At 30.4% G+C, this 16,774-nt stretch overlaps 1 long non-coding RNA gene across 1 annotated transcript in view; it reads left to right on the top strand.

Moving 5' to 3' along the window:
* Window positions 1-8,388, top strand: part of LOC123273319 — a 16,953-nt gene extending 8,565 nt beyond the window's left edge. Inside the window, exon 4 of the long non-coding RNA XR_006511307.1 lies at window positions 8,289-8,388. This is a non-coding gene — a long non-coding RNA (uncharacterized LOC123273319). The remainder of the gene's footprint in view (window positions 1-8,288) is intronic.
* Window positions 8,389-16,774: the final 8,386 nt, after the last annotated feature.

The raw sequence follows: 16,774 nt of genomic DNA on the forward strand, positions 1-16,774 counted from the left end.
TGTATTTGCTGATGTTAATAATTTCTATAGTGCATCTATGAGTATGCCTTTACCAACAGGCTCATTTGAATGGGTTGAATTAAATTTCGATATAAATCAGGAAATTGATAAATTTTTAAAATAATACCGAAGGTTTTGGCTATATACTTGAAGTTGATCTAAAATATCCGGAGGAATTATATGACCTACATAAAGATTTACCTTTATGTCCTGAACACTTTTTACCTCCAGACAGCAAACATACAAAATTAGCAACTACTTTGTATGATAGAAAAGAGTATGTAATACACTATAGAAATTTAAAACAATGTTTAGACTTGGGATTAAAATTAACAAAAGTACACCGAATTTTAAAGTTTAGAGAGTCACCATGGTTAAAACCGTATATAGATAAAAATACTGATTGTAGAAAGGCTGCAAAAAATGAATTTGAAAAAGATTTTTATAAATTAACGAATAATGCAGTTTTTGGTAAGACTATGGAAAATGTTAGAAAATATAAAGATGTTAGAATAGTTACAAGATGGTCTGGTAGATATGGTGCTTCTGATATGATTTGCAAACCAAATTTCCATAGTCTTACAGTTTTTGATGAAAATATGATTATTATTGAAATGAAATGTGCTGAAGTTAATTTTAATAAACCAATCTATGCTGGGTTTTGTATTTTAGATATGTCAAAAACTTATATATACGACTTTCATTATAATTATGTAAAGAAAAATTTTAAAAATGACGATTCTAAATTAATGTATACAGATACAGATAGTCTAATTTATCACTTTACTGTACCTAATATATATGAAATCATCAAACGTGATATTGCAAAGTTTGATACCTCTGACTATCCACCAAATAATATTTACAATATTCCGTTAGTAAATAAAAAAGTCTTAGGATTAATGAAAGACGAAAATAATGGTAAAATTATGTCGGAATTTGTTGGATTAAGAGCAAAACTTTACGCATTTCAAATATATAAATCTGGAGAAGATCAAATTCAAGCATATGAGTCTGATGAAGAAATAAAAGATGATACGGTTAAAATGCGAGCAGAAGGTGTCAAAAAATCGACTTTACGAACTATAACGTTTGATGATTATAAACAATGTCTATTCGATAATATAAGAGTAACAAAAGATGAATATGTTATAAAAAGTAGAAATCATGAAGTTAATACACTTCTTCAAACGAAATTAGCTTTAAGTTGGGAAGATGACAAACGTCAACTTCTCAAAAATAGTACAGACACTTTACCATGGGGTTATGAAATATCAAGTTCACAAAAGTTGCCAATATTGAAAAAAACTATTAAAAGACTAAGATTATTGTAAATTCAATTTTTAAGTAATTAAATGTTTAATTAAATTTTAAGTAATTAAAAAATTAATGTTATGTTTTTTGTATTAATAATAGAAAAAAAATGGAAATTATAAATAAAAGAAAAAAATTTTATTTTTCTGTTAATTTTTCATGTATATATGTTTTTTATTTTAAAGTATAATTTTTAAGAACATATATAAGTACATTTTTAACATAAATTTAATTGAAGTAATTGATAATTTATTCTTGATTATGAAGGTTTGATAAGAAATTCAAACTTGTGATAAGCTGTTCCGAAATAATTCAAGTGAAGTTCTCCTGCTGAGGCCAAATCGATCAGTGAAGTTAACTGCTCTTCATCATCAATGAGCTTCCGGTTGGTTCGATTCGGGAAGAAGATTGAGAACTCGTTTTCTACAATTCCCAAAATTTTTGGTCCATATTTTGTGTTGACTTTCTTAATTTCCGTGATTTGATAAATCTTGTTCAGTTGCAGTTCTTCAAACTTTTTAGTTGGTAAAAAGTTCGGTAAGTTGTTGATTTTATTGATAGCACTCAAATCCATTTTTGAATTATTAAGCTAAGAAATTAATAGAAAATAGTTAATAATAATAGTAGAAATTAGTTATGAAATAGAAAAATGAAATAAATGACTTACTTGATTTTTTGTAGAGTACACAAATTTTAAATATTTTTAACAAAAGACACAAGTTTTTTTTAAAATGAACGACTGATTGAAGTAACTGCAGGCAGAGGACTGAAATTTGGAGGCAAGTAAGTATAACTCCCCACCAACGATCCCCTCCCAACGACGACAACACCAAAAACAGGTTTAAACTTGTCGGATGACGTAAAAACATGACGTAATCGAGAGAGGAGGGGGTAAAAACCGTTAAAATTCACGATGACGACGCGAAAAAAACAGGTTCAAACTTGTCGGATGACGTAAAAAACATGATGTAATCGAGAGAGGAGAGGCTAAAAAACGTTAAAATTCAGAAAAAACTCTTACCCCACGTCGATAGATAAAGAAAATCTATTCGGTATCAAACCGACTGTCAATAACATAGATCACCAATTGACATCAAAGTTACCTCAAATCGATAAATAAACTTCAATACCTCCATTTCATCCCACCAGAGCGGCGTAAGTATCGATCTTTCTCGCATATACTTATACCACAAGTCATTTGAATATATATAAAATTCATCATCGCATCAAATAAGTGCATATCACATCAACACCAAAGCTGATACACACAGCCAAAAGGTATCAGCTCTGCTGTTGGGGTGGTAGCATTTTGACCTCAACGAAATCAATCAACAAATCGATGATAATCCCCCCAACAGTCGGTAAAAATCAATCACCAAATCGATGATAATCCCCCAACAGTCGGAAAAAAAAACCGACCAACAAATCGATGATAATCCCCCAACAGTCGGTAAAAATCAATCACCAAATCGATGATAATCCCCCAACAGTCGGTAAAAACCAACCAACAAATCGATGATAATCCCCCAACAGTCGGTAAAAACCAACCAACAAATCGATGATAATCCCCTAACAGTCGGTAAACATCAATCACCAAATCGATGATAATCCCCCAAACAGTCGGTAAAAACCGACCAACAAATCGATGATAATCCCCTAACAGTCGGTAAGCAGAGCACAAAAACCCACCATCGGTATCGCAAAAACTCCACAAACAACCGTCGATAAGGCAGAAACCCAATGCCGGTACTGCAGAAATCTACTTTATCGGGGCATCAAACCGACCTTGTTTAGCTACTATTTCGCTGTTCGATGGTGGTGTCGACTCTGAGCATGAAGCTTGCTCCTGGATTTCTTCTGTTTTTTGACATTGAATATATTTTATCTGATTTGGTGGAACGTTTGGCACCTGCCGTGATGGAAAATTTTGATATGATACTTGTGGTTTCTGAGGACAATCCTTTATAAAATGTTCAAAACTTCCGCAATTATGACAAGGATATTTGTTTTTCTGCTCTGGTTTCTGTGGAGTTCCTTGACCTTTTGTTGGCTTTGCATTTTTGTTTTCTTGTGATTTATGCGGAGCCATGTAATTGTTGACAGGAGTCGTTTTGTAACGACTTGTGAAATCAATTCTTCTTTTTCTATTTCTAATGCTAAATTTTGAGCTTCTCGAATTGTGGTTGGCTTGCCCGATTTTACAAATAATTTAATGCTAGCGCGAAGACCCCGTACGTACTGAGCAAGACCCTGCCTTTCTTCATTCTTTAAAATCAACATTCGGTTTTCCGCATCAAATTCTGAATTATTATTAAGCGCACGTTTTACATTTAAATGGCAATCATTAAACTTTTTGTTGTAATTGAGAACACTTTGGTCATTTTGTTGACATTGACTTCGTTCTAATAAAGTGACATCATATGATTTATTTTCCCCAAAATTAATACGTAATATTCGAATCAAATCTTCTAGTGATCGAATATCATTACCGTCAATCACTTTTCTAGCGTAACGAACTATTTTCTTTGAAATAATTAATCGAATGAATAACACTCGTGACTCTTCCGGAACTTCATTAAAAATTGATTTAATTTCGAAAATAAAGGTTTCGACCGATATATTATCACCGTCAAATTTCGTGAATACTTCTAAATGAGATTTCAAATCTTTCATTCTTACAGAGTTTATATTACCTGATTCACTGGGAACATGTGTACTCACACCCTCTTGCTTTTCATCTTTTTCTCTCATAAAAATTTCCAACTGCACATTTAAATTAATATTTTGTTCTCGTAATAATTGCACCATCTTTCGTAATTCTTCATTTCCCTACTTTTCTTCCTTGAAAGCTTGAGTTTCCGTATTTAATAGATTATTTTGTTTTTGTAGTGAATCAATAATAGCTAGGAGTTCCTCTTGTGTTTTTGGCATTTTGAAAGACACTTCTGATAAGTTTATCGAATTTTCACTAGACTCTTCGCTTTTGTCAAAATAAATGTTTATGTCGCGATAATTTACGAAATTGCCATTCCGCATATGTAACTAATTTAATCTTACTTACATTAAGATGCTAGTTCTCATGTTTCCAATTGTTTCTGATGCACTGACTCAAGATATCCTTTTTAGCTGCCACCAATTTTATGTTATGCCTTGGGAGAAAGTTTTAATTTCTTTTTAAAATAACATACACAAATTTTAATGTCTAAACAATAGTCACATTTAATTGTTTATTTGATAACGTAAAGTTGCACTTCAACTGGAAAACTAATTATTAACTGTTAAATTTTAACTAAATTGTTAGTATTTATTCTGGACTTAATTTTATAACATAATATTAAAGTAACCCGACTAGAAATTGTAGTAAGGAATGCCGAAGAATTGGCATTGAAGAATTGGCTTGCCATATTTGAACGTAACTAAGAAAGTTTCATGGATTCCTTAAGTCTGATATATCATAGGAACGCTGAACTGGTTTCAAGTAACGATAACCTGAGTTTTGCTAGTTCGGAGCGAACTTGGCTTTCCGAACTTAGGCTAGCCCAATTCGAATCTTATTTGTTTTAAATTAGGCAAGCCGAACATTGGTTGTGCTTATAGGTATCTTGAAGTAAGAGGTCGCTCATCATCGGCGTAGCGTCGCGATATGGTATAGGGCCCTCGTGCGTCGGGTACCATGTTCGAGTCTCGCGTTCGACATGTACGATTTTTAATAATTAATAATTACTAATTATAATTACTATTAAGGCGAGTGTGAAGTAAAGTTAAGTGTTATGTGTGATTAGTGTATCTAACTCCTCCATCATCTCCTTCCCCCTTGACTTATCAAATCTACCAATCAAAAAAACCTCTTCATATTAAAAAACGCTCCAAAAAACAAAAAAAAAATTACAGAAAAAATACAATTAAATAAAAGCAACAAAAAATTTGTTTTTTTTTTTTTTATTCATGAAATATTTAAAAAATTTAGTCCTAAATTTAATATTTATACTTAAAATAGTAAAAGAAGATAAAAAAAATAAGCATTTGTTATTATTAATTTTCGCTTGATAATAAAAAAGCTAAAAATGAAGAAAGAATTAGATTTGGATTCTTCGTTGCGAATTTGGTTTCCAAATTGCAACCTAATCAGGAAGCCAAGTTAGGCTGAGCCTCGCAACTGCGTTACATCCCAAACTTCGGCCTGGTTTGGATGCCTCACTTACTGCAAGTTTGGAATTCGGCATGCCTTACTTGCGCCAAATCACTGCCTCACTGAAATTTCTAGTCGGGAAGATTTTTGTAAAAAAGTATTAAAGAACATACATTGCAGTTTTAAATATCATTACGCCACGGGAATAAATTGGTAATATGGTGTGTTCTGCCCAGACGCTGGCGTATGAACATCACCGTCAGCAATTTTGAAAGATAACATTAAAAGAATAAGAAAAAATCTACAGAGGCATTACACAATCTTTAAAAATAACAGAATTATTCCTTATTAAATTCTCTATCTGATGATGTGGAACTTTTTAAGTTCAGTGAACTAACAAGGGTGTAACAATGAAAACTCCCTAGTAGAAATGTAATCAAGTATCTGGCCAGTAACTGGCTAGTTTAACTAGACTTAAGCTAGGAACTGGCTAGTATAATATCCAGTAACTGTCTAGTTACTAGCCAGTTTTACCATATATCAAATAAAACATGGTGACACTTGTAGATTTTGAGGTTATTTAAAATTAACTATGGATAAGTTTGTTACAATTCAAAAGAGTAATAATATTAATAATAAAAATAGTAATAATTAATAAACGGAATAATTATAAAATTTATTCATGAATTTAACATTTAACTGGTATGTAAAAGTTTCATTTATAAAAGTATTAAGAACTATGAAATGAGTTATTAATTTATTATATTATATTCTTAAATATAAAACTAAAAACATTGATAATCAATTTTTTTAAATTATTTACACTGTTTCTGAATATTATTATTATTATTATTTTGAATTGTAACAAACTTATCCATATTTAATTTTAAATAACCTCCAAATCTACAAGTGTCACCATGTTTTATTTGGTATCTAGTAAAACTGGCCAGTAATTAGCCAGTTACTAGACATGATCGCTAGCCAGATACTAGATTTAATCGAGTAAAAACTTGATCATTTCTACTAGGGCTGTAGCAAAAAATAGGCAAACAGAACTTCTTGATCGTAAAGCTTGATGCTTCGCATAATGAGTCGTATAAAATAAAATAAACAATTTTCGTATTTTCTCGAAGCAACATCGTTTTTTAAATATTTTTTACAATTTCGAAAAACTAATACTAAAAAAACTGAAAAATTGAATTTTCCTATTTTTACTATGTATCAGAATAACCACAACACTCATTTCTGTTTATAATCGTCTTGTTCTATATTGTGCTATACAGCCTATTATTCGATCAATATTAATTTATTTGATCATAACAACTTCAACAAAAATAAACATTGCTATTTTTGATTAATTCATTTATTTGCCATAAAGTCGTTCATCAATTAAAACTAATTCATAAAGCTTCCAGAAAATGCAATTTTCGATGACAGCTATCCCAAAATTGAGAAATTGATAATAAATAATGAACAAATATCTACAATTTGAAAAGCAAACACCAAACCGAAGTGAACACGACATATTTTGTCCTTATATTTAAGGACAAAAAAAGACAATAGATAGTTTCAAAAACGTAACGAAAGGGAAATTGAAACAATAAATATAATTTATTTATCACTTTGTATCAATTTTTACTGTAAATGTACTTTATCTAATAAAAAATCAAGAAAAGTCAAGGTCGATTACGACAACCTTTATCTTATAGTATTTGTACTCTATTAATTGTAATTATTTTTAATATCCCTGATTAAAAATATTGATTGAAAAGTATTAGGAATCAGTCACCCCATGTAAACTGTATATCTATATCCTCTAAATTAAAATACATGAAAGTTTTGAAGTTAGTCAAAGGTCGAAACTCGCAAAAAACGGGCCACGATTCATTATTGGTTGAAATTTAGGCGCGCGCGTAGCGCGCTATTCAAATTTCTAGTATACATGAAAAAGAATTGAAAGTATTCAAAAGTATTCAAATTTCATCATTTTTAATCCTTTTCAATCAATATTTTTAACCAGGGATGTACGGTTCCACCTATTTTAAAGATTAAAAATTTTTTTAATTACACGGAATATAAACAAAATATCTCAATCTATCCAGTATTATCGCGAACTTAAAAAAACTTGCGATATTACAGTAGAATCTCGATAATTCAAACCTCAATAACTTACAAAAATTTTGTGTACCCTTCCCTTCAAAGGCTAAAACCTCGATTACTTGAAGCATAAATCCTCAATAACTCTAAGTATTCATCAGTGACTCATAATGAGTAACGGTAATCGAAACAATGAAGATGTTACGAAAAATAAAGATATTGCCGAAATTACTTGAAATAAAGAAAAGTGTTCAAAGCGGAGCTCTTAATATTAATATTTAGAGGAGTCTGTCCCTAATTTTCCATTTCCCGTTTAAATAACATAGGAAAAAAAATTCTTTTTTTTGTTTATTTTTCTAGCTCGGCATACGTACCTCATATAAAAAAATCCATAGCATATTATTGTAGAGAATTTAACGCTCTACAAAAAAGTTCTCTTACACTTTTATCATAGAGATAGCCGTTCTAAAGATATTCTAACGTAAACTTCTAAATGTATAAAATTTTAACTATTCAAGTATTAAATTGATACAAATTAATTTATTACTGTCTTTAAAATTATTTTTATATGTTAAATTAGTTCTGATGCGCTAACATTTTCATAAAGCTAAAAGAAAAATTACTCATGTATCAAATTTTTTTCTTCTTTATTTCATTTACTGTAAGAAAATCATGACCCGAGTTGAATGAATTAAATTTTTAAAAAGTTTCACGGAATTATCAATTTATTACTCTACACGGAGAAAAGAGAAAAGTGCACGTCTCATAAGGCTCATTTATCACAAAAAAATCTGGAAAACGGTTGACCCTAAAGGCCATCCCTGCAACTTCCGCTAATTCCATATCGAAGCGCTTAAAATTTCACTTATGAGGTTTTTGAGCTCTTCGAGTCAAAAGTCTGATAAAAGTTTTATAGAACACTATTTTTTGAACTTTCGAACCGCAATAACTCTTGAATGACTTAACGAATAATCGAAAAAAATGTTTTTTTACATAACGTCGACATTTCTTTTGGATTGTTTTTGATAAAATAAAATAATTTCCGGTGTCTAAAAAACCACGTCGGTCGTTGCTAGCAATTAATTTGTAAAATATTTTCACAACTAATAATTTAATTCCCAAAATTTTAAACTAAAACCGACGCTTAAATTTATTCCAAATCGATCACGAGTTTAATACTCAACATTAAATAAAATTTTAGGAACGTTCGACGTACAAATTTATTCCCATTTCAACTCATAATTTTATTATTAATTATAAAATAATTCTTATAAAATTCATCGATTAATTTTAACTAAATTTCCCGGATTTAATATCCACTCTGTTAAATTAAATTCCAAGAATTTTATCAAATGATGATATTAAATCATTAAATAGATTTCCAGAACGTAAGTTCGATATAAAAATAACCACGGGGAATTTTCCGATTAAATAAATAATTAATAAACAATTTATCCCAATATAAAATAAATTAACGAAAAATTATCCACGGGCAAATCAGTCTTAAATACGCCAAAATTCAGTAAAACAATTCTAAATAAATAAAATAGTGTTAAATAATTATTTCCTTGTAATAAATAATATTAAATAATAATAATTCAATTGTTCTTAATAATTTGTCGAGTAAAATAATTGCCAAGAATTTTCGCGCTCAAAATGGACGCCAATTATTCGTTAGTACGTAGTAACTTTTGACCTTGGGTATGAGTTAACTGCGTTGTACAATTCGACCGACGCTTGACTGATCCGTGAGAAGACAAAGGAACTTTCTCGAAAAATTTATTATTCGGTTTTTATTTGATTAAATAAAATAAATGCAACTAAAACCGATTTTCCAGGTGTTCAAAAATAATTAATCGAGTAAATTAAGTTATCAGGAAAATTCTCACGACAAATTACACCGCAAGGTCCTTGAGCAGTCCTCGGGTATAAACCCCCTTGAGGAATCTCAACGGCAACTAACGAATAAAAATCAATTGCAATTAAATAATTATTGAATTATTATTAATTAAATTAAGAATAATTAATCAGAGGAGAAGTAAACCGAGTATAAACCCCGCGGTCCACTCCTAGCCCACAGAGTAATTATTGATACCTTGTTGAATATACGACGATCTAACTCACTACTGGAGATTGAAGTCCTAGATGTTGTTGGCTTCTTACGTCTGGTAACTACTCCAGGGATCGGTCCCTCTTGATTACTGTGGCACACTGTCTGGCGGTTACACTACTTCTTCCTGACACAATGCATGGCTCACCTATATAATAACCCCAAACTACCCCCTCCCACTCTCTCTTTAGGCCCGAAGATCGAGACGCGCCAGTGCTGAGTCGAACAGTTATCGATCTCTGGCGACTTATCGATTCAGGGTAATTTCACCCTGTTACAGGACAAAACAAAAAAATAATAACTACTTGGTTTTAATTAAGAAAATAAACAAATAAAACTCTTTATTGGCCTGAACAATAATTTACAAGAATTAATAATTAACAATACAACCAATACAACGGTACAATCCTTCACACATATACGACGGTATTTGCTGCTCAATCAAAAAATCGCGGTCTACATGACACGAGCTGATTCTCCAATATCCTCCAGGATGGGGGTCGCCATCCCGGGGGCCTTACACTATCCCAGAAGATGAGCGGATGGTCTCGCACTCGTCCCCACCTACTCAAGTATGATCACCTACTGTACCTCAGCTGAAGGCCTTGGCACAGGGAGTCGTGCCTTCGTCGGGTAGGTATACGGCACTTACCTGTGTCTCAGTCGGACTTTAGGTAGAGTGGTATCCTCTCGAATTGCTGGTGGAATGGTCTTCTGCCAAGTAATTCCCCGAGAAAGAATTGATTACGAAGTTTTCTGGACGGAACTTAACATTCTTTTGAACCCGCGTAGACAGAAGTTTTTCCGTCGTTGCCCTCTATCGAGGACAGCACAAGCTCAACAATCGACGGAAATTTTCTTTTTCGAAGTTTTTATTTTCCATCGAATAATTTCGTTGTGTCGCTCGTAATTATTTTAAATTCCAATCAGTAATCCTTCATTTTCTATCCATTCGGTCAGCCAAATTTCAAGTATAGTATTTGTACTTTATTTTAATTTCTTTCAAAATTATTTTCTTTTCCTTACTAAACTCGCTAGGGACTTAAATTAATTTTTACATTTTCTTAACTAAGTTGCTCGAGACTTAAAATATTTTTGCACACTCTTCAAACTAATAATTTCATCAAAACTTACGGTAATTTTAATTGTAACAATAATATAATGATAATAACGAAAATAATATAATAATGAATATTTATAATAATCGACATAACAAATAATGATAATCGTCATGATAAATGAATCGTTTATTTGAGAAACCCCATAAGTCATATTTTTTTCGAAATCGGGTTTATTGGATTTTTCGATTCTTTGAATTTCCCCTCACTTATACCAGGACCAAAAAATATGAAATCCGTGTTCAAGATCTAACCAATCGGTCGATATAAATCTCGTTTAGTTGAGAAACCCCATAAGTCAGTGACTTATGGGGTTTCTCGAATAAACATTCAATTTCAAAATTCCAAAAATAAATTTCTTTCTGTTTTTTTTTTTTTTTTTTCAAAAAACCTTTTTTTAAGTAGAAAAATTCAGTTCAATACATAATACTTAAATTTTAATAATTTTCACAGTGTGGGTTTATAAAAATTAAATTAAATTGTTGTTTTATTATTTGATGTGATTTCACTGACTATAATTTTAAAATGATTGATTATTAGATAATTAGAAACTAAATTTACTGTTAAATACATGAATTTCAATGAGTTTTACAATATTCGCTTGATGAATTAAAATTACAAATATGTTGTTTTATTGTTGACTCTGATTTAACTGATTTAAATTCTGAAATTAATGATAACACCGGCACACACAAAAAAAAAAAGTTGTCAGTACTTTTGACGGGACCCATATATCTTTATGTATATTGACCCGCTGAATCCGAATTTGAGGTCAGTTTGACCCGTACACCGTCAAATTTTCGAGAAAACTTTGAAAAACCGACAAAAATGACGAAAATCGGCTGTTTAGGCGATTTAAAAATTTTTTTTGACCTAAACTAAGCATGATTTTTATGTATTTCGACCCGCTCAATACTTATCTGAAGTATATTTAGACTATAAGCCATTAAAAGTTTAAGTAAATTTCAAAAAACCCTGAAAAATTGCAAAAAAAGCAAAAAATAGCAAAAAAAAGCTGAAAATTCCGGATATTGTGTTAAAAAAAAATTTTATAAAATTAGATCAATCATGATTCTCATGTATTTCGATTTGCCGAATATAAATCTCGAATTTATATGGCTCAGACATCTCTAAAAATCTAAATAAATGGCAAAAAACCACTGAAAATCAAAATAAATCAAGTCCGTTATGATAAAAATCAATTTTTAAATAAAAATAAAAAATCTTTAACATGTTATCCGATCTGTAGAATATAAATTTTAAATTTTTTGACCTAAATCCTCAAAAAATTTTAGTTAATTCTACTTTTTTTGATATTATTTTTATTACACCTGTGTCTTGGTGGAATCCTCTTGCAACACTACTGTTAGGCCAACAATCAGGGTTCACAAAATATCCCTGCTTTTTTATATTTGTGGGATAGTCGCGATCGAAAAAATCACTATCTTAAAAAAGAATGGCCAACGAGAACGAATTTGAATCCTGGTTCTCACAATGTTACCCGAGAACCTTTAATTGATCCTTCCAAGTACTTACTACCGCCACTTTACATCAAGCTTGGTCTTATGAAGCAGTTTGTCAAAGCTTTAGACAAGGATGGCAACTGTTTCAAATATTTGGGGGGAAACTTTCCAGCTATAAGTGATGCAAAATTGAAAAAAGGAATTTTCGATGGACCCCAAATTCGGACTTTATTTCAGGACGATAATTTCGAATATAAAATGAACGAGATTAAGAGAGCAGCATGGGTAAGCTTCAAAGAAGTATCACAAAACTTTTAGAGAATACGAAAAGTGAGAATTACGTGAATTTAGTTGAAGAGTTGTTGTACAACTACGATACTTTGGATTGCTTGATGAATTCAAAATTGCACTATTTAGATTCTTACCTTTCACACTTTCCTGAAAATCTTGGCGATTGCAGTGAAGAGCAAGGCGAAAGATTCCATCAAGACATTTTGTGAACCCTGATTGTTGGCTTAACAGTGGTGTTGCAAGAGGATTCCACCAAGACACAGGTGTAATAAAAATAATATCAAAAAAAGTAGAATTAACTAAAATTTTTTGAGGATTTAGGTCAAAAAATTTAAAATTTATATTCCACAGATCGGATAACATGTTAAAACTTTTTTATTTTTATTTAAAAATTGATTTTTATCATAACGGACTTGATTTATTTTGATTTTCAGTGGTTTTTTGCCATTTATTTAGATTTTTAGAGATGTCTGAGTCATATAAATTCGAGATTTATATTCGGCAAATCGAAATACATGAGAATCATGATTGATCTAATTTTATAACATTTTTTTTAACACAATATCTGGAATTTTTTGCTTTTTTTTTGCTATTTTTTGATTTTTTTTCAATTTTTCAGGGTTTTTTTAAATTTACTTAAACTTTTAATGGCTTATAGTCTAAATATACTTCAGATAAGTATTGAGCGGGTCGAAATACATAAAAATCATGCTTAGTTTAGGTCAAAAAAAAATTTTAAATCGCCTAAACAGCCGATTTTCGTCATTTTTGTCGGTTTTTCAAAGTTTTCTCGAAATTTTGACGGTGTACCGGTCAAACTGACCTCAAATTCGGATTCAGCGGGTCAATATACATAAAGATATATGGGTCCCGTCAAAAGTACTGACAACTTTTTTTTTTTTGTGTGCCGGTGTAATCAAACAAAAATATATTATATTTACTGTTAAATACTTTGATTTCGATAATTTTTGTAATTTTAATATTATAAAGTTAGATTGTGATAAATTAAAATGTTGTTTTATTGTTGACTCTCAGTTCACTAATTTGAAATTAAAAATAGATGATTTATAATAATCTTCATTAATTTTGGTTCCAATACATATTTTGTACTTTATTTTATAAATATAATAAATGATTGACGGAGAAAAATTAATAAATTAATGATTTTATTACTATTTTGTTCGTTTATTTGAGAAACCCCATAAGTCAATCAACTTCAAATCATTATTATGAATATTAGTAATTAACAATTAAATTTTTTCATGCTCGAATATTTTTTCGGGATACTAATATTATTATTCATCATTGTTTCATGATGTTAATGCAAACTTAAGGTAGTACCTCCACGAAAAGCATATTTCAAGAAATTTATGGAATTTTTTTTATCGAAAGATAAATATATTAATAATTCACCATCAAAATTTCAGATCAATTAACCGCACCGTTTTTGAGTAATTAATTTTCGAAATTGCATCTTTTACATGTAGAGGTATAGAGAGATGGTAAAGTTAATATGAAATCTTTCGTACCACTCGAGTGATGCAAACAGATTTTATACTTACTTTACCATCTCTCTATACCTCTACGTGTAAAAGATGCAATTTCGAAAATTAATTGCTCAAAAACGGTGCGGTGAATTGATCTGAAATTTTTATGGTGAATTATTAATATATTTATCTTTCGATAAAAAAAAATCCATAAGTTTCTTGAAATATGCTTTTCGTGGAGGTACTACCTTAACCGAGAAAAGTGTTTTTTGCTTCTCCTGAAAAATTTAGTATTTTTGACTTATGGGGTTTCACAAATAAACGATTCAAATAATAATCGTCGTAAAAATCATAACCCGGGAAAAAATCATCATGTATGAACATGTATGATCAGGCGTTAATTTCATGTATGATCATGCATGTATATTTGCCATGCAAGGGCTTGTATGATCATTCATGATCATATGTGATGAAGCTTGATCAAGCTTTTACATGCTTGGCAAATATTCATGAGCAAACATCCATGACAAAGCATGACCAAGCAATTTTATCGCGATAAAAAAATTTTAGTTGACAAAAAAATTTTTTCTGTTCATCATGGTTTCAGTCTTTCACTATTTAGTAGCAATCGATTGTTTCTTTCACTGAAAAATACCATTTGACATCCGATCTTTGACGAGACTCGAACCCGGGACGCTTGAGTCATGAAGCATGAACGATAACCACTACGCTGATCCGCCACAATACTTAAAAAGATTTTTACTACTGTTACGTTCACAAATTTTTGGTAAATTAATTTTTAAATAATTTAAGTCCAGATTTTGACCTCGTTAGGATGTCAATAGACTCCAGGTGGGTCGTGTCACTGGTTTAATACGCGAAGTCACTTTAAAATTTAAGTTTATAAAATTTTATGTTACTTTCAATTAACCTGCCTCAGGTAGGTGATTTTGGAGTGCCTAAACGCTGGCTAGCGCTTCGGCGATTTCACCAGAGTGGAAAACAGCTAATAAAAGCGCTTACACCCTGGGGGATAAGGTTTTAATAAATATCCATATTAATTGATTGAAAATTAATAAAATTTATTTGAAAAGGATTAGGCAGGTTCAGCCTCGGACCAGCAGAGATTGCTCCTCTGCTAAGTCCGAGGACTGACTGCTCCAGATGAAGTCTGAAGACAGAATGTATATCAAAAAATATTAATTACATTGGGTTTTTATAATAATTTTTAGCGACGTTGCATCTCAGGTTACCCTATGTGAACATCAACGCAGTCCAAATCCCACAACGTAGAGTCCTTAGTCTACTGGGCTGCGTTGACGTTCCAGAAATCTGTTATCTCGAGGTATTTCCGTTACGAGATACCTCAAATAACGATTAATTTATTATTTTAAATCAAATTTTATTTTAAATATTAATTAATAAAATTTTTAATAAATTTAATATTTGCCAAAACGTAACACTACATATTATATTTTTTGTTCGTCGTTACAGTCCCAGTCAGCATCCAAGTCAGAAAGATTTCAGTATGAAGTCTTTTAAAAAACTTCTTGTAGAAGTCCTAATGTGACGTCTTAAGGAGCTCTTTTTTACGAGGTCAGAACTAAGAGCTCTTAATGAACTCATAAGTTTGGAGTCAATTTTCTGACATCTAACTGAGTCCCTTTTTTGGACTTTTGAGTTGCGTATATTGAGATTATAGACATTATAAACAAAAACACAAATTTCTTTTTAATATAAAGCTGTCAAAATCTTATTCATTTTTCATTTATTACTTTCCTGATTGAGAAATTAAATTGAAAATGATTAAAAATAATTCGAATTAAATAATTTAAAACAATTTGAATAGATTAATATATAGATATACACTTGGCATAGGTTAACTCATTTCTCTTAATCCAGGTTAATTAAATTTTTCAAAAATTTTAAATTATATTATGAAGTAATAGGCAATAATGTTAAAATCTGGTTCGTAATCAAACTAATTTAAATAAAATAATAAAATTGGATTCTAATCTGAAAAAATTATGTGAACTTTGTACATTTAAGGAGTACTTTGCATGTATCAATTTTAAACATTTTATTCGAATTTAACGATATCTTATAACTATATACTTATTAATTATTGTTGAATTTTTAATATTCATTAATTTATCTATTAGATTTTATATTGTGAAAAGTAAACAAAATTTATATAGACTATTTAAAAAAATATTACAGGTAGACTTTTGAATATTTTTTAGTATATAAATATTCGTAAAAGTTACTTTTTCTCTATCGATACACAGTATCAAATAGAATAAATAATATAGACAATGATCGCAACACTTTATCACTATATAAACTTAGCTTATAAGAATAATGAGATGTGTAACGACATATCGTTTGAACAGCGTAGGGGGTTAAGTATCGATCTAGCACGCGCGTGACTCGGGTTCGAATCTTAGTTACGGCAATTGCGATTTTCACGTTCTCTCTTTAAACCGACAATATTAGGTCTAACTAAAATAATAAACATTCGAAATCAGCATCGATGCTTCATGAAACTCTGAATTATTTTTCATAATTTACTTTTATTATTATTATTATTATTATTATTATTAATATTATTTTTGTATAGAGATCAAAAATCATTCATTTGTGCGAGTTCAGAAAAAAGAGCTCTTTAAGAGCTCGTTTTGATGAGTTCTTAAAGTCTACAATAAGCGGCGCATTCGACCTCTTCAGAAGGTCTTAAAGACGTCTTTTAGACGTAGACTCTGACG

The sequence above is a fragment of the Cotesia glomerata genome, linkage group LG10 (assembly GCF_020080835.1).
Source record: "Cotesia glomerata isolate CgM1 linkage group LG10, MPM_Cglom_v2.3, whole genome shotgun sequence".
Classification (NCBI taxonomy): Eukaryota; Metazoa; Arthropoda; class Insecta; order Hymenoptera; family Braconidae; genus Cotesia; species Cotesia glomerata.